This window comes from Rhincodon typus, chromosome 24 (genome assembly GCF_021869965.1).
Source record: "Rhincodon typus isolate 14 chromosome 24, sRhiTyp1.1, whole genome shotgun sequence".
Taxonomy (NCBI): domain Eukaryota; kingdom Metazoa; phylum Chordata; class Chondrichthyes; order Orectolobiformes; family Rhincodontidae; genus Rhincodon; species Rhincodon typus.
Genome location: NC_063355.1, coordinates 32,106,261 through 32,132,286, shown reverse-complemented (window position 1 = coordinate 32,132,286; position 26,026 = coordinate 32,106,261). Strand labels below are relative to the sequence as shown.

Genomic DNA, 26,026 nt, shown 5'->3' with positions numbered 1-26,026 from the left:
ATTCATTCATGGATGTGGATGTTGCTGGCTGGACCAGTATATATTGCATCCCCAATTGCCCAGATGGCAATTAAGAGTCACCTGCATTACTGTAGGTCTGGTGTCACATCTAGGCCTGACCAGGTAAGGATGGCAGATTTCCTTCCGTGAAGGACATTAGTGAACCAGATTGGTTTTTCCCTGATAACCAGTAATGGCTCCATGGTCATCATTAGACTCTTATTTTCAGATTATTGAATTCACATTCCACCATCTGCCATTGCAGGATTCAAAAGCAGGTCCTCTGAACATTAGAGATAACAAAACACCTTGTTATCTCAGATTCCCCAGCATCTGCAGTTCCTATTATCTCCTCCGAACATTACCTTGGTCTCTGGATTAATAGTCTAACAATAATACCACTCAGCCATTGCCTGTGTCAAAGTAACAATACTTGCTGACACATAAGCAGAATTAGATTCTATTAATGTCCTGAACAATTATTAACCCTCCATGAAATGTAAAGCCACAGCACATGAGGAAAGCGTTAATTTTCTAGATACCTCTATATTTTAAATTAGCACAAGACAAAGAGCATAAGTTAACAAAAGTTTTTCTCCCCAAAATAACTAACTGACACGTACTTCTACGCACAATAGCCACACTCTCAATTTCACAGCTGATGTGTTTCCATCAAATGTGCACAAGCTGGGAACATTTTAATGAAAATGCTGTTGCAGTTTATTACTGCATCTCAGATCTTAACCTTTGGTTTAAATTTAACAATGACACTGTGTTCACTACAAAAGCACCCACCATGGTATTCCCCATAAAGAACAAAAGAGAAGTCCAGCACAGGAACAGGCCTTTCGGCCCTCCAAGCCTGTGCCTATCATCGTGCCCTAACTAAACTAAAAAACAAACCTTTTGCCCTTATTTGGTCTGTATCCCTCTATTCGCTCCCTATTCATGTAACCATCCAGATATTTCTCAAATGTCACCAACGTGCCTACTTCTACCACCTCTTCTGGCAGTGCGTTCCAGGCTCCTACCACTCTCTGCGTGGAAAATCTTCCTTCACACATCTCCCTTAAACATCCCCCTCTCACCTTGAATCTGTGCTCCCTTGTAATTGAAACTTCAACCCTGGGAAAAAGCCTCTGATTATCCACCCTATCTATGCCCCTCATAATTTTGTAGACCTCTATCAGGTCTCCTCTTAGCCGCCGTCTTTCCGGTGAAAACAGTCCTAGTCCTTTTAACCTTTCTGCGTAGCCACTGCTCTCAAGACCAGGCAACATCCTGATGAAACTTCTCTGCACTCTGTTCAAAGCTTCTATGTCCTTCTGGTGGTGTGGTGACCAGAATTGCACACAATACTCCAAATGCAGACTAACAAGGTTTTTTTATAGTTGCAACATGGTTTGCCAACTCTTGCACTCCATGCCCCGGCCGATGAAGGCAAGCGTGCCGTATGTCTTCTTTATCACCTTGGCACCTGTGTTGTCTCTTTTAGGGAACCATGGACTTGCACGCCCAGATCTGTCCATACCTAAATTTGATCCACCAAAATGCATCACCTCGCATTTGTCTGGATTAAACTTCATCTGTCATTTCTGTGCCCATGTCGCCAATCTATCTATATCCTGTTGTATTCTTTCACAATTTTTGGCACTTTGATCAAGTCCACCAATCTTTGGGTCATCTGCAAACTTACTAATCAGACCACCCATATTTTCCTCCAGATCATTTATATTTACTACAAACAACAAAGGACCTAACACTGATCCCTGTGGAACACCACTAGTTACCAGTCTCCATTGCACCCTTCCACTGCTACCCTCTATCTTCTCTGACCAAGCCAGTTTTACATCCAGCTAGCCAGCCCACCCTGAATCCCATGTGATTTTAGTTTTTGTACCAATCTGCCATGTGGTACTTTATCAAATGCCTTTCTAATGTCCATATAAACTACATCCACAGCCCTTCCCTCATCAATTATCTTTGTCACCTCTTCAAAAAATTCAATTGGGTTGGTGAGACATGACCTTCCCCCTACAAAATCATGCTGCCTAGAATTAACTAATCTGTTTTCTTCCAAATATGCATATATCTTGTCCCTCGGTATCTTCTCCAAGAGCTTCCTGACTACAGACATGAAGGTCACCAGTTTATAATTTCCTGGATTATCCCTGCTTCCTTTCTTAAACAAGGGAACAACATTGGCTAATCTCCAGTCATTTAAAACCTTGCCTATGTCAAAGAGGATGTGAAGATATCTGCTTATGCCATAGCTAATTCTTCCCTTGCCTCTCGCAGTAACCTGGGATAGATACCACCTGGCCCTGGGTACTTGTCTTACCATAATGCAATTTAGGATACCCAAAACTTCCTCCTTCAATATATTAACATTCTCTAGGGTATTCACACCCTCATCCCTGACCTTAACATCAGTCATGTCCTTCTCCTTAATGAATACTGATACAAAGTACTCATTAAGGATCTCTCCCACTTCCTGTGGCTCCACGCGTAACTTCCCTCCTTTGTCCTTGAGTGGGCCTACTCTTTCCCATTCTACCCTCTTTCTTCTAGTATATGCATAAAAAGCCTTGGGATTCTCCTTGACCCTGTTTGCTAAAGACATTTCATGGCCCCTGTTAGCCTTCCTAATTCTGCGTTTAAGTTCCTTCCAAATTTCTCTATACTCCTCAAGGGCTTCGTCAATTTATAGCTGCCCAGATTGCCTATTGTATGCTTCCTTTTTCCTCTTGACTAAGCTTACAATTTCCCTTGTCATCTGTGGTTCACGAATCCTGCCATTTCTATCCTTCAGTTTTGCAGGGACATGTGTGTCCTGCACTTTAATCAACTGGTCTTTAAAAGCAGCCCACATGTCAGACATAGATTTGACCTCAAATAACTGCAATCCACATTCTGCAGTTCCTGTCTAATTTGGATGTAATTGGCCCTTGCCCAAATAGGCATCCTGACCTGAAGGCCAATCTTGACCTTGTCCATGACTACTCAAAATCTTATGGAATTATGGTCCCTAAGCCCAAAAAGCTCTCCTACTGAAACATCGATCACCCGTCCTGGCTCATTCCCTAATACCAAGTCTAGTATGGCCTCCTCTTTGGCTGGATTGTCAACATACTTCTGCAAAAAACCCTAATAAACTAACAAATTGCTCTCCATCCAAATCCCTGGCTGTAAGGGAATCCCAGTCAATAAGAGGAAAGTTGAAATGACCCACCACAACAACCCTGCTTTTTTCACACCTTTCCAGTATCTGACTACATATCTGCTCCTCTGTCTCCCATGGGCTGTTAGGAGGTCTGTAGAAAACTCCCAACATTGTGATTTCATCTTTCCTGTTCCTGAGCTCTACCCGTAATGCCTCACTGCAAGATCCCTCTGATGTGTCGTCCCACAATGTAGCTGTGATGTGATCCTTTATCAGCAATTCTGTATAAGTTCCTGATTTGGCATTCATTTGCAAGGAATTAATTATCTCAGTCTTTCCTGGCTCCTAATTAACTGAGTATTTCTTTGTTAACTGGGTTAAAGCCGTTTTCTCTCCTTAACTACTTCCTTCTCCTCTAAACCCCCATATAACCTTGTTCCCCCCCCAACCCTCATGAAAACTCTTCCTCCCTACTCCTCTCACCCTCACCTATGCCCCTCTTGCAGATTTCTCCTCCCACCATACCCCAGTTGCAGTCTCCTCCATCCCATCACATAAGAACATAAGAATTAGGAACAAGTGTAGGCCATTCAGAACCTTAAGCTTTTCTTAACATTGGAGAAAATAATGGTGGTCTGGACCACATCTGAATACCTCTTTCCATATCAGCTTTTCAAGGCCCTCAACTCCTGGATATTTCACAAATCTATCCACACCTTCTTTAAATACTTCTGGGAACTAGCCTCCATAACTGCCTGGAGTGGGCAATTCCAGATATTCACTACCCTCTGAGGGAGGAAATTCCTTTGCATCTGTTTTAAGTGTGTGTCCTGTGACTGTACCACTTAGTTTGACATTTGACCATTAATGGAAACACCTTCTCAACATCTACTTTGTCAAACCCCCTCAGTATCTTCTTTATCTTCCTTATTCTTCTAAACTCTCCAATGAATGAAGTTCTGACCTGTTTAACTGTTCTTGATAAGTCAACCCCATCACCCAGGAATTAGCCTAGTGAGAGTTGTAGTGATTGAAATGATGTCAGCCAGGTGGATCTTATGGAATATGAGTTCCCCTATTGGAACTGTTAACCTGGTCCAAGCAGGGAGTTCTAGGTAACAAATATAAACAGGAGTGTCAGGTGTTCTCTGCACACTCTAAGCCAGCTCTGAGCTAGCTGGATCAGTGTCATGTACTATGCATGGGGCAGCACGGTGGCGCAGTGGTTAGCACTGCTGCCTCACAGCGCCAGGGACTTGGGTTTGATTCCACCGGCGGACAACTGTCTGTGTACTGTTTGCACATTCTCCCTGTGTCTGCGTGGGTTTCCTCTGGGTGCTCCGGTTTCCTCCCACAGTCCAAAGATGTGCAGGTTATTTGGATTGACTATGCTAAATTGCCCGTAGCGTTAAGGGATGTATAGATTAGGTGGGTTTATAGGGGGATGGGTCTGGGTGGGATGCTCTGAGGGTCGGTGTGGACTTGTTGGACCGAAGGGCCTGTTTCCACACTGTAGGGATTCTATGATTCTGTGATCTGTGATAACGGGTGACTTGATGACAGGATACCGGCCATCGCAGAGCTATATCCGTGGTGACAAGATTGGGGTATACCGTCAAAGAGATTTGCTAGCAACAGTCATCTTTGAATTGGGGTAAGCATTTCTGCTGCTATTTGGAAAGCTTGACTCAATTCGATCCTGCTGTCGAAGACTGGGCCCAGTGTGTGGAAAGAATGCATTATTTGTTCTGGGCAAATGACATTGAGGCAGACAAAAAGCACTGAGTAATTCTCCTTACAGTGTATAGACCCACAGCTTTCTCAGTTAATAGGAGCCTAACTTTCCTGGAGGCAGCAGACACTAAAACCTTTCAAGAGGTGACGGATTTAGCTAAGGAAACGGTTCAAGAACCACGGGAACACCATCTGGGAGGCCAAGTGTCAAATGCAGATCCCTTGAGCCACCTCCCATTAGCGGATGCATCACCAGTGCTGCCACTGGAGATCTGTTCTGGTTTTTAACTTTCTAGACACATTTCTAGTCACTGCTGACAATATCAGACTAGACACAAAAAGATGCCATCCTGGCAAAGCTAAAACAGCTGGTGGTGATTTGGGAAAAAAAAAGGGCCATTATAATCAGAATTGAAACCTTTCTGGACCCAGCAAGACCAGACCACCAAGAGAAAGGCATATTATTATGGGAAGCAAGAGTGATTGTCCCGAGCAAAGGTGACCATCAGATACTGACTGAACTCCACCAGGGTCATCCCGAGGTTTCCAAAATGAAGATGTTGACGAGAAGTTATGTCTAATGGCCAGAACTGGATGCTGACATAACTGTGTTGGTGGGACAATGCCTCAGAGCGCCAACACGGTCAAGAATTACCTCCAGCGGCTCCCCCACAATTGTGGGAATGGCTTGGTAAACCCTGGACTCGGTTACACATCGAGTATGCTGGTCCTTTCATGGGCTTTTTGTTTTTAGTCATTGTGGATGCCTATTCAAAGCGATTGAACATGCATAGAGTTCATTCGTCAAACATGGTGATGGTGATTGGAAAATTGTGAGCATCTTTTGCAATGCATGTACTCCCGGAGGTGTTGGTCACAGACAACAGACTATCATTTACCAGCAGGGAATTTGAGTAGTTCCTAAAATTGAATGGCATCCATTCAACTTAGGACAAACTCCATACCATCCATCGTGCAATGGTCTGGCGGAAAAAGCAGTCCAAATTTTGAAAGCAGACTTGAAGAAACAGCCTACTGCTTCACTCAATACCAAATTGTCCCAGTTCGTGTTTGATTATAGGTCCCACCCCTCATGCAACTACAGGGACAGTTCAGCAGAGGTGCCAATGGAGAGAAGACTCTGCACCAGATTAAATCTGATCTTTCTGGACCTGGGAGGTGGGGAACGCCAATGGCGGATACAAGTCTCCTCTGATCGAGAGAAGCAGTTTAATTCAGGGAGAAAGGTTTGGTGCTGAAACCATGGGAATGGCCCTGCATGGGTAAGAGGCATGGTTGACACAAGGTCATGTCTTGTGACATACAAAGTGAGGCGATCCTGACAAGCACGTTGACCACATGAAAGCTGCAATCTCACAAATGGGGCAGGAGCAAAACATACGCAGCCCCTCAGAATATCTGGCAAGTCTGCCAGAACCCATGGATTCACCCCCTCCACCTAATGTCAGAGAAACCTCTGAGGACAAGATGTATACGGCAGATATCGCAGCCTCGATGCCATTACCGCCTGAAGAAGAAGATGAGTTTCAGCCGAGACGCTCTTGTTGCAAGAGACAGGCTACTGTTCGGTACACGCTGCCATCATCCGAGTTAAAGTTGGAGGAACCGAACCTGGTATGAAAATGCCCCAGGAGAAGCTACAAGACTTTTGACTGATAATTCAGAGATCTTTATAAGTGTGAAACCGTCACCCTGTATCTCTTGTAAACCAGTGAAAGCATCCAAAGAAGAAAGACCGAGAAACAGCATTCTGATCAGCACAAGAGCCTTCTCAGCAGTTTCTGTGAACAGAAACCACAACTGCTTTCTGAGTTTTCCTTCCATCTAAAACATCACTTTTCTTTCCCTGCCTATGTATGTGTGTGGAAGGGGGAGTTTATTTAGGGGATTAGAATTTGACTTCATAGAGTTATATGCCAATAGTTTGTAATTGTTATCTGTAGCCATAGTCTATTTACTTTTAATAAATAGTGATTTCCTGTTAAATACAGAAGACTGGTTTGTGCTTTCTGACAAATTAGTGCTGAAAATCAGTAAACTGGTGTATTCTACATACTTTTAAAAAATTTTAACTTGAGAGATGGCTCTGGAAATAATAGGGCTTGATTTCCAATGTGCTACTCTAGTGAAGCATAACATGTCCTATCTTGTTCTATCAGCAAATTTGGATTTGTTATATTCTGCCCCCTTCTCCAAGTCAATAACACACAGAGGAAATAATTGAGGCCATAGGACTGATCTTTGTAACATTCAACTGGTAATGTCTTTTCAACCCAAAAAAGCCCATTAATCTCGACTCTCAATAAGGCATTAGCCCATGTGAGATCCTGTCTTGTGTGGTAATTGTTATGTTGCACCTTATCAAATGGATTCCTCCTACCCTCTCTTCTCTCCTAATTCCACTTTGAGTTCCCTTTTTGTCCACCCTCTTGATAGGATCCACCTCACTCCACGACTCTTCCAGTCTCTTGCTGGCTTTCATTGGTGATTTCATCCACCATTCCCATATATTTTAGGTCTTGCATTCCATGAAATAAAGGGGAATCTCCAGACCTGTGGTTCATTTTGGAACCAGTGATGTAGGCAAAAAAGATGCTGAGGTCCTTTCGGCAGATCTTTAGAGCTAGGAAAATAATTAAGTATAAGACCATAAGACGTAGGAACAGAATTAAGCCATTCGGCCTATGCAGTCTGCTGCACCATTCGATCATTGTTGACATGTTTCTCAACCCCATTCTCCTGCCTTCTCCCTGTAACCATTGATTTGCTTACTAATTGAGAACCTATCTATGTCTTAAATCCATTCAATGACTTGACTTTCACAACCTTCTGCAGCAAAGAGTTCCACAGATTAACCAACCTCTGGCAGAAGGAATTCCTCCTCAATCAGTTCTAAAGGGTTGTCTCTTCATTCTGAGGCTATTGTCTCAGATCCTAGACTCTTCTACTCGTAGAAACAGCTTCTCTATATCCACTCCATCCAGGCCTCTCAGTATTCAGTAAGTTTCAGTTAGATCCCCCGATTCTTCTAAACTCTATTGAGACCTAGAATCCTCAACCACTCCTCATATGACAAGCCCTTCATCCTGGGATCATTCTTTTAAACCTCCTCTGGATCCCCTCCAATGCCAGCATATCCTTCCTTAGATAAGGGGCCCAAAACTGCTCACAATATTCCAAATGAATATCTCACCAGAACCTTGTACAGTTCCAGTGGAAAGCATACCCTTCTGATTGCTCCTTCAGCTGCTTGAAACAAAAATTAACATTTTGGATCCAGTGACCCTTTCTTAGAACCTTATGAATTCTGAGGAAGGGTCACTGGTCTTGAAATGTTATCTCTGATTTCTCTTCACAGATGTTGCGGAACCTGCTGAGCTTTTCCAGCAATTTCTGTTATTGTTAGTTATCAAGAACTTAGACTCCACAGTTTAGAAGAGTGTAGAGTTCAGGATGATTTGATTGAGGTGTAGGAGTACTTAAGGAAATAGATTGTGTTTGAGTTGATAATTTGCTCCAATTAAAAAGCACAGGGAGGATCAGACATCAAAATTTTAAGTGTGAAATATAGATCTCGATTACCTTACAGGATGTTGTTGCTTTCTCAGAAAGATGGATCATTTTAGCATTGCCTGCTTATGTGATGGTTGTTGATTTTCTAAATTCCTTGAAACAAGCAGTGAATGTTTTCTGACTGGGACAGAGTTTACTTCTTACAAAAGATGGGTGCTGGAAAGAATTATTGGAGCAAAGTGATCTGATTTTTTGATTGCCACGAATGGTGTCAGAGTACAGTCTCCCAGATTTCCTTTCCCAAAATTGACCTGGCCTTTTATTTGCTTTCTTCCATCTCCCAGAAGATTATGTGGTTGTGTTGAGATGAAAGGTGATGCACAAGGCATTGCAGTTATATGGCACAAGCTGAATAAACCAGAGGAGTTTGTTCCTGTCCATTATTGTTGCATGCTTGTAACCTCTATTTCCTTCACCTCAGATCAATTGTTTTCTAATTTCCAGTGTAGTTTTTGTTAATCTCTTAGTGTTTATTAGCATCTTTTTGAAGATCCTTGCCTACAGTAACTTTAGCAATGTTTTTAATGTGGAGTAACTTCAACTGAAGATCATTGGAATCCTTAGATAAATGGCATGAGCAGCTAAAAGTATGCCCTGACTCTGATTTTACAGGTTTCTGTTGAGATCACACCAAAGGATTGGAAGAACCCTAATTAAATTTATTTCTTGTCACAGTTTCTGTTGATTCTATCAGGATTTGAACTGAAAATATTAGCTTCCTGAAAACCCCAATTTGGTTTGCCAATTCTGAATTTTAGTTCCTTCTGATTTGGAAACGCAGCCAGTTTTATTAAATTCCTGTGCACTGCAGAAAGTATTTAGAAGCAAGTACTCTAATGATAAATTCTATTGATATGGTTTCTGGTGTTTCATATGTTTTTCTCTGATTTTTGCCGTATCAGTGGTTGGCTCTAGACTTTTTTGTGTCAGTTTTTACATTTGTTTGAAATGTCCAAAATTAAAATAGCAACAACTTTCCATGAAAAATTTCAACAAAGAGTTCTAAATATGATGCCAATATATTTCAGATATGGACACTAGCTTGGGAACAGGATCCGTGGCTCTGAAGGAAGCTTCTTCTGTTTTAACATCAGGTATATTATCAATATGGTTAATTTTATCTAATTAGAATTTTTTTTGCTGGTCAAGTATCTGATGCTGTATTTCTGCAACTTGGTATTAGATCCGCCTGTGTTTCAGAAAAATAATTAAATGGCTAGAAAATGCTGAGACCATGAAAAGCACTGAATAAATAAAAGGATCATGAATTGGGCTTTGTAGTACCTCTGGTGTGAGTGAGATGAAAACCCTGAACTTGAGAAATGTGGCCATAAGCTTCCTATGTGATCTGCATGGCATGCCTTTACTGATGGGGCAGTATGCCGCAAGTGCACAATGTAGGCATTGTGACATCAAATAATCTAATGCTAATACAAAACCAAAGTAAAAGCAGAAAATGCTGAGAGTAATCAACAGGTCAGTCAGCATCTGTAGCAAAATTAACAGTTAATCTTTCAGGTCTGTGACCTTTCATTGGAATTGGGAAAGATTAGATATGTAGTATGTATTGAACATATTACCAGGAAGACCAGGAAGAAGAACAAAAAGCAACCTCTGTGATAGGCAGAAGAGATTAAATTACATTAATTTTCAGGGTGCCGTGCTAAAGTTTTGATGTTTTCTAATTTGAAAGTTTCTTATTTGCCGACTGTTTGGCCATCTTGGACTGAGCAGGTCCAATTAATGACCTGTCATAAATGCTCCCAGCTGAAGATGTGTTTAGTTATAGTAGTTTTATTTAAACCTTCAACTTCCAAGAGAGATGCTTGTGACTTAATTTTGCTCATGAAGAGTTTCTGTATTGTGCAATCGGAGCTTTGGAAATTTTGGACTTGAGAGGCCTCTCGGGAGAAATTTGGCTTCAGTATGGAGGTTATATGTCCCTTTTGTACTGCAGAATGATTTGGAAATGGAGTATAGGTAACTGAAATAGGAAACACTGTACACAGGGAAGCTAAGGACAAGGAGGAGAGATAACATCTGGTACCCTTCATGCTGTCTGTGAATGCAAACCAAAACCCTGGTTCTTTGAAATGTCGTCCACAAAACACAGTTGCTGCACAATTTCCCACCTTTTAATCCAACTGCTTCATGTCATTGTAGTGTCCTCATAACCAAAATGGATGGCATGGTGGCTCAGTGGCTAGCACTGCTGCCTTACAGCACTAGGGACCCAGGTTTGATTCAACCCTCAGGTGACACTGAATGGAGTTTGTACATTCTCCCTGTGTCTGTGTGGGTTTCCATTGGGTCCTCCGGTTTCTTCCCATAGTCCAAAGATGTACAGGTTAGGTGCTAAATTGCCCATAGTGTCCAGGGATGTGCAGGCTAGGTGAATTAACCATGGGAAATGCAGGGTTACAGGGCTAGGGAAGGGCTGTGGGTCTGGGTGTGATGCTCTTCCAATGATCAGTGTGGACTTGATGGGCCAAATGGCCAGCTTCCAAACTGCAGGGATTCTATGATTCTGTGCAAATCCTGAAATTAAAGAGACTAGTGTAATTATTGGAACAATGTCAGCCAGGTTGACTTTAGAGAATATGAGTTCCCTGATTGGGGCTGTTAACCTGGTCCAATCAGGGAGTCCTGGCTGAAAGATATAAACAGGAGTGTCAGGGGTTCCATTCACTTTAGGGGTCTCTGTGATAGCTCGGTCAGTGTCATGTCCTATGCACGTGTAACTAAATAGTGACATGGTAATACTGGCCTCTGTGGAGTTATTTCAGTGGCAGTGAGAGACATAGGCCTCTGAAGAGATTTGCTGGCAACATATATTTTTGAATTTGGGTAAGCATTTCTAACATCATGTCTTTATTTGGGATGCTTGACTCAATCAATCCTGCCACTGAAGACTGGGGCCCATGTGGAAAGATTGTGTTGTTTTTTCCAGGCAAATGACATTGGGACGTATGAAAAACAACAAATAATTCTCCTGACAATGTGTTGACTGCAGTTTTTTTCAGTTATTAGGAGCCTAAGTTTCTCAGAGGCACCAGATATTAAAACCTTTCAAGAGTTGACAAATTTAGCTATGGAATATTACAACACCAAGCCTCCTCCAATTTTGAGACGTGATTGGTTTTACTCAACAACTTGAGAACCACGGCACTCCATATCAGGATTTTTGACGATGTTAAGATGACTGGCAGAAGCATATGATTTTGATTTAACCTTAAGTGAGATGCTGAGAGACTGATATGTGGGATTAATAATATGATCATACGAAGGCGCCTACTAGCTGAAGCTCAACTGGACTTCAAACAGGCACTGTAACTGGCTATGTCATGTGAAAATGCTTATGAATTACAAGGTATGCTGAGGGATGTGGACACCTTCGCCAGGCTGAATGAGCTCGGGGTACACCACTAGAGTGAAGGCAATTGTATAGCCTCATCAGGATGTATCTTGAACAGAAGATAAAATGAGGGGGATCAAAGGTGCCCTGACTGCCACATCTGTGCCGGAGCTTAGGACTTGCCGTGGTTTGATGAATTATTATGGAAAATTCATATGTAACCTAGCCTCCATTCTGGCATCTTTGCGTCAACTCTTAAAAAGGGTCAGCTTTGGAAATGGTCTTGTCGACAAGATGTAGCCATTAGGGAAGGGAAGAAGCAGCTATCATTGTCTGAGGTGTTGGCATCCTATGATCCCAAGCGACCAGCGAGATCAAATCACTGCAGAGGATGGCATATTATCATGGGAAGCAAGAGTGATTGTGCCTGAGTGAAGATTGCAGGCAGATACTGGCTAAACTCCTCCAGGGTCATCCTCCAAAATTAAGGTGTTGGTGAGAAGTTATGTCTGGTGCCCGAGATTGGATACTGATGTAACCATGTTAGTGGGGCAGTGTCCAGTGTGCCAGCTCCTCCACATTCATGGGAATAGTGGGTAAACCTAGACTCGGTTACATGTTGCTCCTTTCTTGGGCTGTATGTTTTAAGTCATTGTGGTTCTCCATTCCATAGAGTTCATTTGTCAAACAAGGGGGTAACGATTGGAAAGTTGTGAGCGTCTTTTGAAATGCATGGACTCCTGGGAGTGTTGGGTACAGTCAACTTGCTGTCATTTACCAGCAAGGAATTTGAGTATTTCCTGAAGTCAAGTGGTATTTAGCATGTAAGGACAGCTGTATACCATCCATTGTCCAATGATCTGCCGGAAAGAACAGTCCAAACTTTGAAGGCAGGCTTAAAGAAACAGGCTATTACTTCACTTGATATTAAACTGTCCCAGTTCCTGTTTGATTATAGGACCATCCCTCACACAACTATCGGGACAGCTCCAGCAGAATTGCTCAAGGGGAGAAGACTACACCAGGATAAGCCTGATGTTCCCAGACCTTGTGGGGAGGGTGAAACAGCATCAGGAATGCCAATGCTGGACATAAGACAGGAAATAGGCAGTTCACTTCAGGGGACAAAATTTGGTGTTGATGCCACGGGAATGGCTCTGCATGGGTGAGATAAGTGGTCAAAGCGAGGTCACGTCCTGTAATGTACAAAGTTTGAATTTAAGGTGGTGAAGCGGTCCTGAGCAAGTATGTGGACCACGTGAAAGCTGCAAACTCACAAATGGGCCAGGAGCAAAACGTACCTGGCCCTGAGAACATCTGGCAAGTCTGTCAGAACCTATAGGTTCACCCCCTCTACATTAGCATTGAAGAAACTTCTGAGGACCAGATAAACACGGCAGATGTTGCAACCTTGATGCCATTACTGCCAGAAGAAGATGAGTTTCAGCCTAGACACCCTGGGTTCAAGAGGCAAGCTATGGTCCAGTATACACCACCATTATCCGAGCCAGAGTTGAAGGAACTGGACTTGGTGCAAAAATGCTCCAGGAGAAGCTACAGGAAAAAGAATGGGCCATGCCCCAGGACTTAAAGGGGGAGGGATGTAATGTAGGATGGAACTAAGCCTCGACCTCAAAATTATTTAATTGTATTTCAGATGAGGATGGTGTGAAAGAAAAGAGATCCCGATCTACAGAGAAAGAATCTCTGACTTCAGCATCTGGTATGTCTTGAATATTTTAGATTAATTACATTATCTGTCAGCATATTTTTTATAAGTTGTATGCTGTTTGACAGCTGCAGGTTACTCTTCAAAAGTATTAATCTTGTTGGTGATGTACTTTGTAACATTTTAAGATCATGAAAGGCACGATAAAACCGTACGATCTGTGTTGTTTGGTATAGTATGTATGCTATATACATATAAAATTCATTGACTGGTAAATCGTAAGGCTTTACTAACCTGAAATTTCTTCATGTTGTTATGAACAGAACTGTCTCGAGTGGGAGTGAAAGAGACCCAGATCAGGGTCAAGCAAGTTTTACAGCCCCCATATTATTTACAGTCTTCAGCACAGGAGTTATTTGCTTCATCAAGGTCAACTGCTGTCTGGGTGGCAGTATTAAATGCAGTTTACATTGAAAATTCTTAAACCTCAGTTTTTAGTCTCTGCCAAAACTAAATTGACCACCATGGATATACATGATTTACTATTTGAAGATGACCACAGTGTCGTAGAATCCCTACAGTGCAGTTAAAGGCGATTTGGCAAATTGAGTCTGCACTGACCCTCCAAAGAGTATCCTGCCTAGACTCTATCCCCATAACCCCTATTTACCACAGTAGTACAAGGTCATTTAGCATGGCCAATCCACCTGAGCTGCACATCTTTGGTCCGTGGGGCAAAACCATAGCACCTGGTGGAATCGGGGAGAACATGCAAAGTCCACACAGCCATTCCCCAAGGCTAGAATCAAACCCAGGTCCCTGGCACTGTGAGGCTGCAGTGCTTGTCACTGTGCTTTATTTGCAAGTCACTTCCCACTTCTCATTCATTAGTGCAAGAAATGCAACCTGCCCTGGAATGTGGCTAAAACAAAGCTCATATATCATATATCAATATATTCAGAAATGGCCACTTCTGCCACCTGCAATCCGACCCCACAACCAAAGTGATATTTCCCTCCCCACCCCTATTTTCCTTCCGTAGGGACCACTCTCTCCACGACTCCTCGTCTGCTGCACACTCCCCACTAGCCCCAACACCCCCGGCACCTTTCCCTACAACTGCAGGAAGTGCTGCACTTGCCCCTAAACCTCCCCCCTCACCTCTATCCAAGGCATTAAAGAAAGCTTTCACGTCAGGAAGGGGTTCGCCTGCGCATCTGTCATTGTGGTCCATTGCATCTGCTGCTCCCGGTGTGGCCTCCTCTACATTGGTCAGATGGGGTGGAGGCTCGGAGACCACTTTGTAGAACACCTGCGCTCTGTTCGCAACAAACGACAACACCTTCTGGCCGCGGACCATTTCAACGTCCCCTTCCACTCCTTGGGTGACATGTCCATCCTGGCCCTCCTCCAGTGTCACAACGACGCCACCCGGAAACTGCAGGAGCAGCACCTCATATTCCGGCTTGGGAGCCTACAACCCAGTGGTCTCAATGTAGCCTTTACCAGTTTCAAAATCTTCCCACCCCCAGCCTCATCCCATTACCAACCCTCCCTGTCATCCCCACCTCCTTGACCTAACACAACCTGTCCATCTTCTCTCCTACCTATCTGCTCCTCCCACCTCACTGACCAATCCCCACCACTGCCTAGCTACACTCACCAATCACCATTCCACCTACCTTCCCCAGCCCCACGCCTCCTCTCTCTATTTATTTCTGAGCTCCCTTCTCCCTCCCCCATTTCTGAAGAAGGATCCTGACCCGAAATGTCAACTTTCCTGCTCCTCTAATGCTACCTGGCCTGCTGTGCTCCTCCAGCTCCACACTGTGTTATCTCATATATCAACTCATGCCTGTGGGGAACAATTTTGTGGAGGCGAAGGATGATGGCCACTGGCTAAAGAGCTGGCAAGACACCCAGGTTGCCTGCTTGGGAAAGGCTGTCAGAACTACTGGGCAATCAGGTAATCAGCAGGTCATTGGTGAAGTGAGAAATTGTATCTGACTAGAAGCAGCACTTTGAAAGCAGTGGATGCTGAAGGAGATACTCCACCGGAGGCCCAGGTTTGCAGAGTGACCAGGCCATAGTAATGTGATGGTGGGAGGGATTTCACAGCATGGAAATCATGGGGAAGGCTGATACATGGTCAATAGCAATATGAATGCAGTGCTGTCAATTGGATAGCCCTTTCTTGTTGCTGCCTCCCTCAATGAACCACTGAGTGTCTTTGAATGAGGGACCTCCTAAGGGATGCAGTAAAGCTCAGGGAAGCTGCTGCCAAGGCGCAGTGGGGTAAGTCCACTGTCTGAGGTCTTCCTGCTGAAGTTAAATGGGCATCCTTTCAGTTATGGGACCCTTCCTGTGCCTCAATACATGTAAATAAAGTCATGTATGTGTAAGAGATGTCTTTGGATTGTTTGGATAGCATCAAACTCCAATGTTTGTTTCCTTTTTTGAAATTAAAAAAAAACCTCACCCTGAAGACCACAAGCACCAGTGCAGGTTTGTTTCTTGTTCCCGACATGATTACAGGCCTGTCTGCTATTCTTTTAAGATCAGTGATGGTTGACTTAATTTTTTTTCTTTATTCATTAACGGGATGATGGTATCACTAGCTCGACAGCATTTATTGCCCATCCCTCATTGCCCAGAGGACAGTTGAAAGTCAACCACATTGCTGTGGGTCTGGAGTCACATGTAGGCCAGACCAGGTAAGGATGGCAGTTTCCTTCGCTAAAGGACGTTAGTGAACTAGGTGGCTTTTTCCTGACAATCGACAATAAATTCATGGTCATCATTAGATTCTTAATTCCTGATATTTTATTGAATTCAAATTCCACCACCTGTCATGGCAGGATTCGAACCCAGGTCCTCAGAATGTTATCCAGGTCTCTAGAATAACAGCCCAGCTAACAGTCCGCTAGGCCATTGCCTCCCCTTAATGCAATCCTAAGGGCCTCAGTTGTCAGAGGTGTGGGTAAACCATTCATGGACCATCATTCCATGAACCTAACCAGGATGGAGATGTGAAGGTGCAAGGTGGCCATCATCCTGCCCAATTAATTGCCCTTCCTGCCTCCAAACTCACCATGGGGATTTCCATAAATTATCATCCCTGGTCAGCCACATTTTTCAGCTCCTATGTTTACTAAAAGAGAAACTCTGAAATTATGTTGAGTGTTTTGCATAAGAGTCATAGAGTTGTACAGCATGGAAACAGACCCTTCGGTCCAACTCATCCATGTATCCTAAACTAATCTAGTCCCATTTGCCTGCATTTTGGCCCAGATCATGTACCCATCCTGATGCCTGTTAAATGTTGTAATTGTACCAGCCTCCACCACTTCTTCTGGCAGCTCAATCCATACACACACCATTCTTTGCGTGAAAATGTTGTCCCTTAGGTCCCTTTTATATTTTTCTCCTTTCGCCTGAAACCCATACTCTCTAGTTTTGGACTCCCCTACTCTGGTAGAAAGACCTTAGTTATTCACCCTATCCAAGCCCCTCATGGTTTTATAAACCTCTGTAAGGTCATGTCTTAGCTTCTCACACTGCAGGAATAATAGCCCAACCTACTCAGCCTTACCCTATAGCTCAAACCCTCCAACCCCAACAACATCCTTGTAAATGTTTTCTGAACCCTTTCGAGTTTAACAACATCTTTCCTATAGCAGGGAGTTAAGAATTGAATGCAGTATTCCAAAAGTGGCCTGACTAGTCTCCTGTACAGCCACAACATGACATCCTAACTCCTATATTCAATGCACTGGTGAATAAAGGCCAGTATATCAAAGGCCTTCTTCACTACCCTGTCTACCCGTGACTCCGCCTTCAAGGGACTATGAGCCTGCAACCCACAGTTACTTTGTTTGGCAACACTTCCCAGGACCCTACCATTAAGTATATAAGTCCTGCTTTGATTTGTCTTACCAAAATGCTACACCTCACATTTATCTAAATTAAACTGCATCTACCATTCTTCAGCCAATACGATCAAGGTCTTTTTGTACTCTGAGATAACCTTCTTCGCTATCCATTTACCACCAATCTTGGTGTCATCTGCAAACTAACAATTCATTCCTCCTGTATTCACATCCAAATCATTTATACAAGCAGCGGACCTGCACCAATCCTTGCAGCACATCACTGGTCACAGACCTCCAGTCCAAAAAAACAACCCTCCACCACCAGCCTCTGTCTCCTACCTGCAAGCCAATTTTGTGTCCAATTGACTAGCTCTCCTTGGATTTCATGTGATCTAATGTTGCAACCAGTCTACTAATGTTTCAAATGCTGTTAAGGAAAATGAGTCTCTGAATATGATTCAAGACTCTGTGGCTTTAGTATCAGGTGTATTATCAATATCGTTAATTTTATTTTGTTAGAACGTCATTGTGGCTGAGTCTTTTTTACTTGCTTGTCAGATGAGGGCTTTGCTGCCTGGCTAGCTACTACAACTTATTGCTGTTGAGAAAATATAATTCATTGGTTGTGATGCACAGTACTGAGGCCATGAAACACATTACATAATCATGCTCCTATGATGCTGCTTGGCCTGCTGTGTTCATCCAGCCCTGCACCTTGTTGTCTCGGATTCTCCAGCATCTGCAGTTCCTACTATCTCTGATACAATCATGTTTAGTCTGATCTGTTGTCCAGACTCGTCTATTGCAGTTTCATTGTTACCTGCTAATTACAGAATTAGCAGTAACATAGAAACAGGAGTGTACATGAGGCTGTTAGGCTAATTCTACCCTATTGCTTAATATAGCTATGACCAACTCTACCGTAGCCTCTAAATTTCATTCTGTCAGTATCTGAGCAGGTGACTGTGATTTCATGTTGCGTGATAATGTCTCTTCAGCTTCAGTGTCTTCTTACATATTTTTGAACTGATTGAGAAGGTTACAATTTTTGGACATATTAAATGTAAAGGGAACCAATGTTGGGTTGCAGCGATGAAAGAGAAAAACTAAAAGAAAAATTCCAATTACAAAATACTGCAGATGCTGTTAATCTGAAATTACAAAAATGGAAAATGCTGTAAATAGTCAGCAAGGCAGGCAGCAAATGATGGGAAACAGAATTAACGTTTCAGGTCAGTGATCCCTCATTATCAATGACCAAGCATCATTGACCTGAAACAAGAACTAGGAAAATGCCTGTTTCCAGGAATAATGATTTCTAAGTCAGACAATTAAGGCCTAAGGGAGTGGTAAAATGAGAGAAAGGGATTCGGCCCACAGATATCATCTTCATTTACTGCTTCAATCGCCCTGACACTTCTGCCTTAGCGATGCCTTTTCCACTGATGGCTGACATTGTTGTCTCCACAGTGATTAAAACAGCAATAAGTTGTACTGCTGCACATTTATCCTGTTGCTTGCTAATATGTCCCGCATTCTCCTTTAAGAAAGGAAAGTGTATGAATCAGTTTCTACAATGTGTTTGGATACTTGTGTGTTATGGTTGAAGAGTCCTCCAGTATATGTATGCTATAACTGCAACATTTACAGCAGCACAAAGTAACTGAGGGTGATGTAAAATATGTAATTTGAAAAGTTGACTATTGATTTATAAAGATTGTTTATAGTGAAATTTAAGGATATAATGATTTAAGCATTATATAGGGCTAGTGATGCAGCTGGCCTGACATGCCATTTGAAAATGAATTCATTCATCTTGTCAACTTGTGAGCTTTATACTATTCATCGTACACAGCATCTACAATCTTTTATCACTTCTAGCACTGACTTCTGAAATGGGCTTTTCTCACAGTTTTCTTAACATCAGTCTTGCAGACTTTCTGTCCCAATTCAGATACAGGACATCTATCCTCCTCTCCATCTCTTCCACTAAGACCACCTGTATTGTATCTTCGCCTTGCATCAGAATGTAGATTCAGTTTTCAGATGACTTCCCCACAGTTTCTCGGAGCAACGTTCTACCTTACCTATAAAAGATGCAGGCATTGTTAGGGAGTGCTGGCCACTCACGTTAGTGAGCTCTGCACTTAGTAGCATAATATAAAGGAGCAGCCAGCATTTGTGATCACATAAAGTAGCAGCCAGTATGAATTTCCTGTGCTCCCTGCAATATGACATATGGGAATGGATTAAACACTTGCAGGATCGACACACCAGTCTTTAGGGTTTCCTTCCCAGTTTCTTCTCCGTTGGCTTTCCAAAAACCTGTGGTCCATTTTGCAGCTCTGAATTTCAATTAATTCCAAATATGAGGTGCAGTCAGATTTACAGAACAGAACATATTATCAAAGGAAGTAAAAGAGAATATACAGGGAATGAGTACTGATGACATGAATCATAGATTCACACAGTACAGAAAAGCCCTTCAGCCCATCGAGTCTGTACTTCCAGAAATACACTGAATCTACACTTGTCCCACTTTGCAGTTCTAGGCCCAAAGCCTTGAATATTATGACACTCCAGGTACTGTTTAAACCTTGTAAGGTGACCTGCCTCAACTACACTCCCATGCAGTGAATTCCAGACCCCTTCCACCCTCTGTGTAAAAAGATTTTTCCTCAAGTTCCCTCTAACCCTGCTGTTTTTCATCTTAAAATTATGTTCTTGTCATTGATCCTTCAGCTAAGGGGAAGAACTGCTTTCTATCAACCCTATACATGATCGTATATGCCTCAATGAAATCCATCCTCAAACTTTTCTGCTCCAAAGAAAACAACCCAAGCTTATCCAGCATTTCTTTGTAGCGAGGATGCTTCATCTAGGCACCATGCTGGTGAGTCTTCTCTGGAGCCCCTCAAGTGCAAACACATCCTTCCTGTAATGCTGTGACCAGAACTGCAAACAGTTCTTCACTGTGGCCAAGCGAAAGTCCTGTACAGCTCCAAAATAACCTCCCTGTTCTAATAATCTATGCCACAACTGATAAAGGCAAGTGTCCCGCATGTCTTCTTAACTAGATTATTAACCTGTCCTGCTTGTTCAGTGAACTATGGACAAGCATCCCAAGATCCTGCTGTTCTTCTGAGCTTCCCTGTGTCCTGCCATTCCTTGAATACTCCCTTGTCTCATTCCTTCTTCCAAGGTGCATCACCTCACATTTATCAGGGTTAATTCTATCTGCCTACAATCTGCCCATCTGACCAATCCCCCTGTCACCTCACACCTCCCACCTCACTGTCAATCTTTGTGTAATCCACAAACTTACTTATCATCCCCCAACATTTTCATCTATATTGTTTGTATATATCAGAAACAATAAGGTACCCAGCCCTGATTTCCGTGGATACTGGCCTCCGGTCACCCAATCCGCCTTCTACCACTACCCTCTGTCTTCTGCCACTAAGCCAGTTTTTGATCTAACTTGCCAAGTTTCCACAGATCCCATGTGCATTTACCTTTACCAGTCTCTCATGTGGGATGTTACTGAAGGCCTTATTGAAATTCATGAATATAGTGTTATTTAGTATTGGGGTTTTGGTTAGCTCTGTTAGCTCGATGGCTGCTTCACAGTGTATGGGTACAATTCCCACCAGTAAGATTACCATGAAGGATTCACCTCTTAAGTTCTTTCCTCACTTGAGGCATGGTGATCCTCAGGTTAAAACACCATCATTCGTCCCTTTATGGTCTGGTAGGACTACAACTATGATGAGTTTACCTTTATATTCAGTATATTTTCCCTGGTTTTTATAATGTGTTTTATTTTTTCTCCAGTCTTCATACTCTTACAAAGTCCAAAGCATTCACTGGAAAATCTTCCAACAATTTAAGACTGCTTAAAATAGACTTTAAAATGATTTAAATATATTTCAGATGTTGATGCTGTGAAGGGAAGGGAATCTCTGTCTTCAAAGCAAGAGTCATTACCAGGTAGGTTCTTAATATTGTTAAGATGTCATGCCTAGTAATATATTTGTTACTGATTGTGTGTAGTTTGTCTACTACAAGTGATTACATTGCAAAAAGTTATTCATATAGTTAACATGTACTTTCCAGCATGTTGAGGTTATATAATTTGATGTTATACAACCATATAGTTTGACTTGATCTGATTGATTTGTTATTCAGTATAGTATGCGTCATGTTCTGCAGTTTCACTGAATATGCAGGATTAAGACCAAGGATGGATGAGAGCATTGTCTCTCTAGTCCCACTACACCATGGATTACAATTTTAAAATAAACATACCTTTTCCAGCTACCAAGATGAATAATGCATTCTTTATTATATGAGGTTTTAAGCAACAAGATTTATCAACCACATATGTTAATAAACAGAATTATTTATTTATTATCAAAACCAAACTTATGCAAACTTATGGTACATATCAGTCAGAATATAGAAGTATAAATGTTCATCCCTCCATCCAAAATATGGAACACATACACACAGGAAAGATGGGAGAAATATTTCTCTGCAGTGATTTATTTATCTGAAAAATAAAACACTGGCCGGTGGTTATTCCTGAATTGAAAAGGAAAAGGTTTAATTGAATTAGATGTATTATCACATTTACTCAAATGAGTACAGTGCAAAGTCTACAAGTTGCCACTTACGGCACTATCTTTTGCACAAAGTTCTTGCGACAGATTCTACACTGCAAGTTTTTAGGATGAAAAGTTTTAAAAATGAAGTAATAAAAGATCCAGCATTACAGATTGCTGGAAAGATAAGAAAATAGAGAAATAGTGATTTTCAATGCGTTTTCCTCTAAATGAACCAGTTAAATCAGGAACATCTTCAAGCTAGTCAGTGTTTAAAAACAGCCCCAGCAGGGTTGGGATCTACACCAAAGCAAACTGTTAACACCATCATGTGTTTTAAAGGAAGTCATAGAGTCAAAGAGCACGCAGACAAACCCCTCGGTCAAAATTGTCCATGCTGACCAGGTTTCCCAAACTAAACTATTTCTATTTGCCTATGTTTGGCCCATATCCTTCTAAACGTTTCCGATTCATGTACCTGTTGAAATGTCTTTTAAATGTTGTAACTGTATCTGCAGCTACCTTTTTCTCTGGTAGTTCATTCCACATACAAACCACCTTCTATATGAAAAAGTTGCCTCTCAGGTACCTTTGAAATCTTTCTCTTCTCACCTTAAAATTGTGCCCTATAATTTTAAACTCCCCTATTCATGGAACAAGACCTTTTTTATTCATCTTATTTATGCCCTTCATGATTTTATAAACCTGTTTAAGGTCACCCCTCAACCTCCTATGCCCAGGTGAAGAAAGCCCCAGCCTATCCAGCCTCCCTTTATAACTCAAATCCTCCAGTCCTGATAACATCTTTATAAATCTTTTCTGCATCTTTCCAATTTAATAGTATCTTTCCTATGGCATAAATGTGTACAGTACTCTAAAAATGGCTTCACCAACATCATGTAAAACTGCAACATGACAGTTAGTCCTATAATCAGTGGTTTGAGCAATTAAGGCAAACATGCGAAATGCCTTCTTTATCACCCTGTACACCTGTGACGCAACTTTCAAGAAACTACTGGCAATCCAATAACTCCAAATTCTGTGTAACAAGCTTTTCAATGACACCTATTCCTGAGATTTTAGAAAATGCAGATTCTTAACATCCACCTCTGCTTCCTTCTCTACCTTGCTCGTTAGAGTCCAAAACAGAACTCTGAACAGAATTTGCTTTTTGTCAATCAGTGTTGATGCTGTGTAATCATACAATGCTGTAGTAGATACATCCACGCTGTTCAGAGATGTTATTACACACCTCTGCAGCTGGTGGAACTTGAACTCCGGCCTCATGCCTCAGGGTCAATTCCAACTGCCACCGATCTGCCCATCTGACCAATTCCCCTGTATCCAAACACTTTCCACCTCACTGTCAGTTACCCGGTCAGTCTTCGAGTAATCCATAGACTTACTTATCATTACTCCAGATTTTCAACTATATTGTTCATATATATCTTAAACAATAAGGTACCCAGCACAGGCCTCTGTGGATACTGACTTCCAGTTTCCCATTCAGCGTTCTATCACTACCCTCGGTCTCCTGCCACTAAGCCAATTTTTGGTCCAACTTGCGACGTTTCTACAGATCCCATGTACTTTTATCTTCTTTACCAGTCTCTCATGTGGGATTTTTCGAAGGCCTAACTGATATCCGTGAATACAGTGTTATTTAGTATTGGGGGATCAGTTAGCTTTGTTAGCTGGATGGCTGATCTGTGTGGAAATGTTGCCCTTCAGGTCCCTTTGAAATCTTTCTTCTCTCACCTTAAAATTATGCCCTCCAGTTTTGAACTCAGCTACACATGGGACAAGTCCTTTGTTGTTCACCTTATCCATGCCCTCCATGATTTTATAAACCTGTTTAAAGTCACCCCTCAACCTCCTGTGCTCTGGTGAAGAAAGTCCCAGCCTATCCAGCCTCAATAACTAAAATCCTCCAGTCCCGATAACATGTTTGTAAATCTTTTCTGCACCCTATCCAATTTAATAGTATCCTTTCTATAGCAGGCTGACCAGAACTGTGCATAGTATTTCAAAAGTGGCCTCACCAATGTCCTGTAAAACTGCAACATGACAGTTACTCCTGTACTCAATGGTCCGAGCAATGAAGGCAAACATGCCAAATGGCTTCTTTATCACCCTGTTTACCTGCGATACAATTTTTTGGAAACTACTGGCAACCCAATAAATCCAAATTTTGTTTAACAAGCGTCTGAGTGACATGTATTGCTAAGATTTTTGAAAATGCAGCTTCTTTACATCAACATCTGCCTCCTTCTCTGTCCTGCTAGTTAGAGCCTAAAACAAAACTCTGAACAGAATTTGCTTTTTGTCAATCAATGTTAATGCTATCTAATCATACTATGATTGACCAATTGCTGAAATAGATATTTTCTAATCAGAGCCTGTTCAGAGATATTATTACACACGTTTGCAGCTGATGGAACGTGAACCCTGGCCTCCTGGCTCAGAGGAGGGACACTTCCACTTCAACAAGAACCCCAACAGCTGTAATTTTTTTATTATCCTGTTGAGGCATGTTATTACGTACCTCTGGAACTGGTGGGGCTTGAACCCAATCTTCCTGGCTCAGGAGTAGGGAGACGACCACTGCACCACAACAGCACTTAATCCAATTATTCTAATAAATATTTTCTAGATGAACCTGTTCAGAGATGTTTTTATATACTTCTGGCACAGTTGAGATACGAATCCAGGTTTCTTTGCTCAGCGGTAGGGACACTACTTTGCACCACAATGTAATCTAATTGTTCTCAAACCATATTCCCATAAATAGATTTGAGCAGTTTCCCTACAATTTATTTCTAATATGAAAGAAGGATGCTGTTTCACCAGCACCCCACCCACCCCTTCCCGCGACCATCTTCTGCCCTAAGTGTAACAGACCCTGTGGTAGCTGCATCAGTCTGTACAGCTATCTACAGACTCACCCTAAGAGCGGAAGAGAGTCATCCTCATCTGTGAGGGACGGCCAATGAAATTGAGATTTCTCACTTTCAGTTCTCCATTTTTCCTCCTCTCCCTTTTTAAATAGGGAAATTAAACATTTTCAAAACCTTAAAATTACTGCTTACTTGGGGAAGTAGGTTTGTTAGTACAAGATGAGTACATTTGCAAGAAATGAGCTAGAATCAGAAGATGTAGAACCCATAAGGGGTAAAGTAAGAAATAACTAGGGGGCGAGCCTTGTATAAGCTCTCTATTGCTAAGTACACTTTAGGGCAGAGAATAAATCAAGAGGTAATGGGAACATGCAAAGAAGATAATACATTAGTCACGACTGACTTCAATCCTCAGATAGTTTAGGAAAATTGAATTGGCAGAAGTAGCCACCTATATAGCGTGCACTTGGGAGACTTTCCTACAACAATATGCTGTGGATACAGGCTCGCTTCACTCTGCTTTGGATCTGACAATGTGTAATAAGGCAGTTTAATAAGTCATGAAGTCATAGAGCTGTACAGAACGGAAGCAGACCCTTTGGTCCTTCTTGTCCACGCCGACCAGATATCCCATATAAATCTCGTCCCATTTGCCAGCATTCGGCCCATATCCCTCTAAACCCTTCCCACTCATGTAGCCATCCAGATGCTTTTTAAATGTTGTAATTGTATCAGCCTCCACTACTTCATCTGGCAGTGCATTCTATACATGCACCACCCTCTGCATGACAAAGTTGCCCCTTGGGTTTTTTTTATATCTTTCCCCTCTCAGCTTAAAAACCTGTGCCCTGTAGTTTTGGATTCCCCCTATCCTGGGGAAAAGACCTTGACTATTTACCCTATCCATGCCCCTCATGACTTTATAAACTTTATAAGGTTACCCTATCCATGCCCCTCAACCTCCAACTCTCCAGGCAAAATAGCCTCAACCTATTCAGCCTCTCCCTATAGCTCAAATGCTTCAACTCTGGCAACATCCTTGTAAATCTTTTCTGAACCCATTCAAGTTTCACAACATCTGTCCTGTAGCAAGGAGACCAGATAAGAACACAGTATTCAAAAGTGGCCTAACCAATGT

The 26,026-nt window shown here is 42.2% G+C and overlaps 1 pseudogene; it reads left to right on the top strand.

Annotated features, from left to right (window-relative positions):
- The first annotated feature begins 6,337 nt into the window (after positions 1-6,337).
- Positions 6,338-26,026, top strand: part of LOC125485996 — an 88,096-nt pseudogene continuing 68,407 nt past the window's right edge.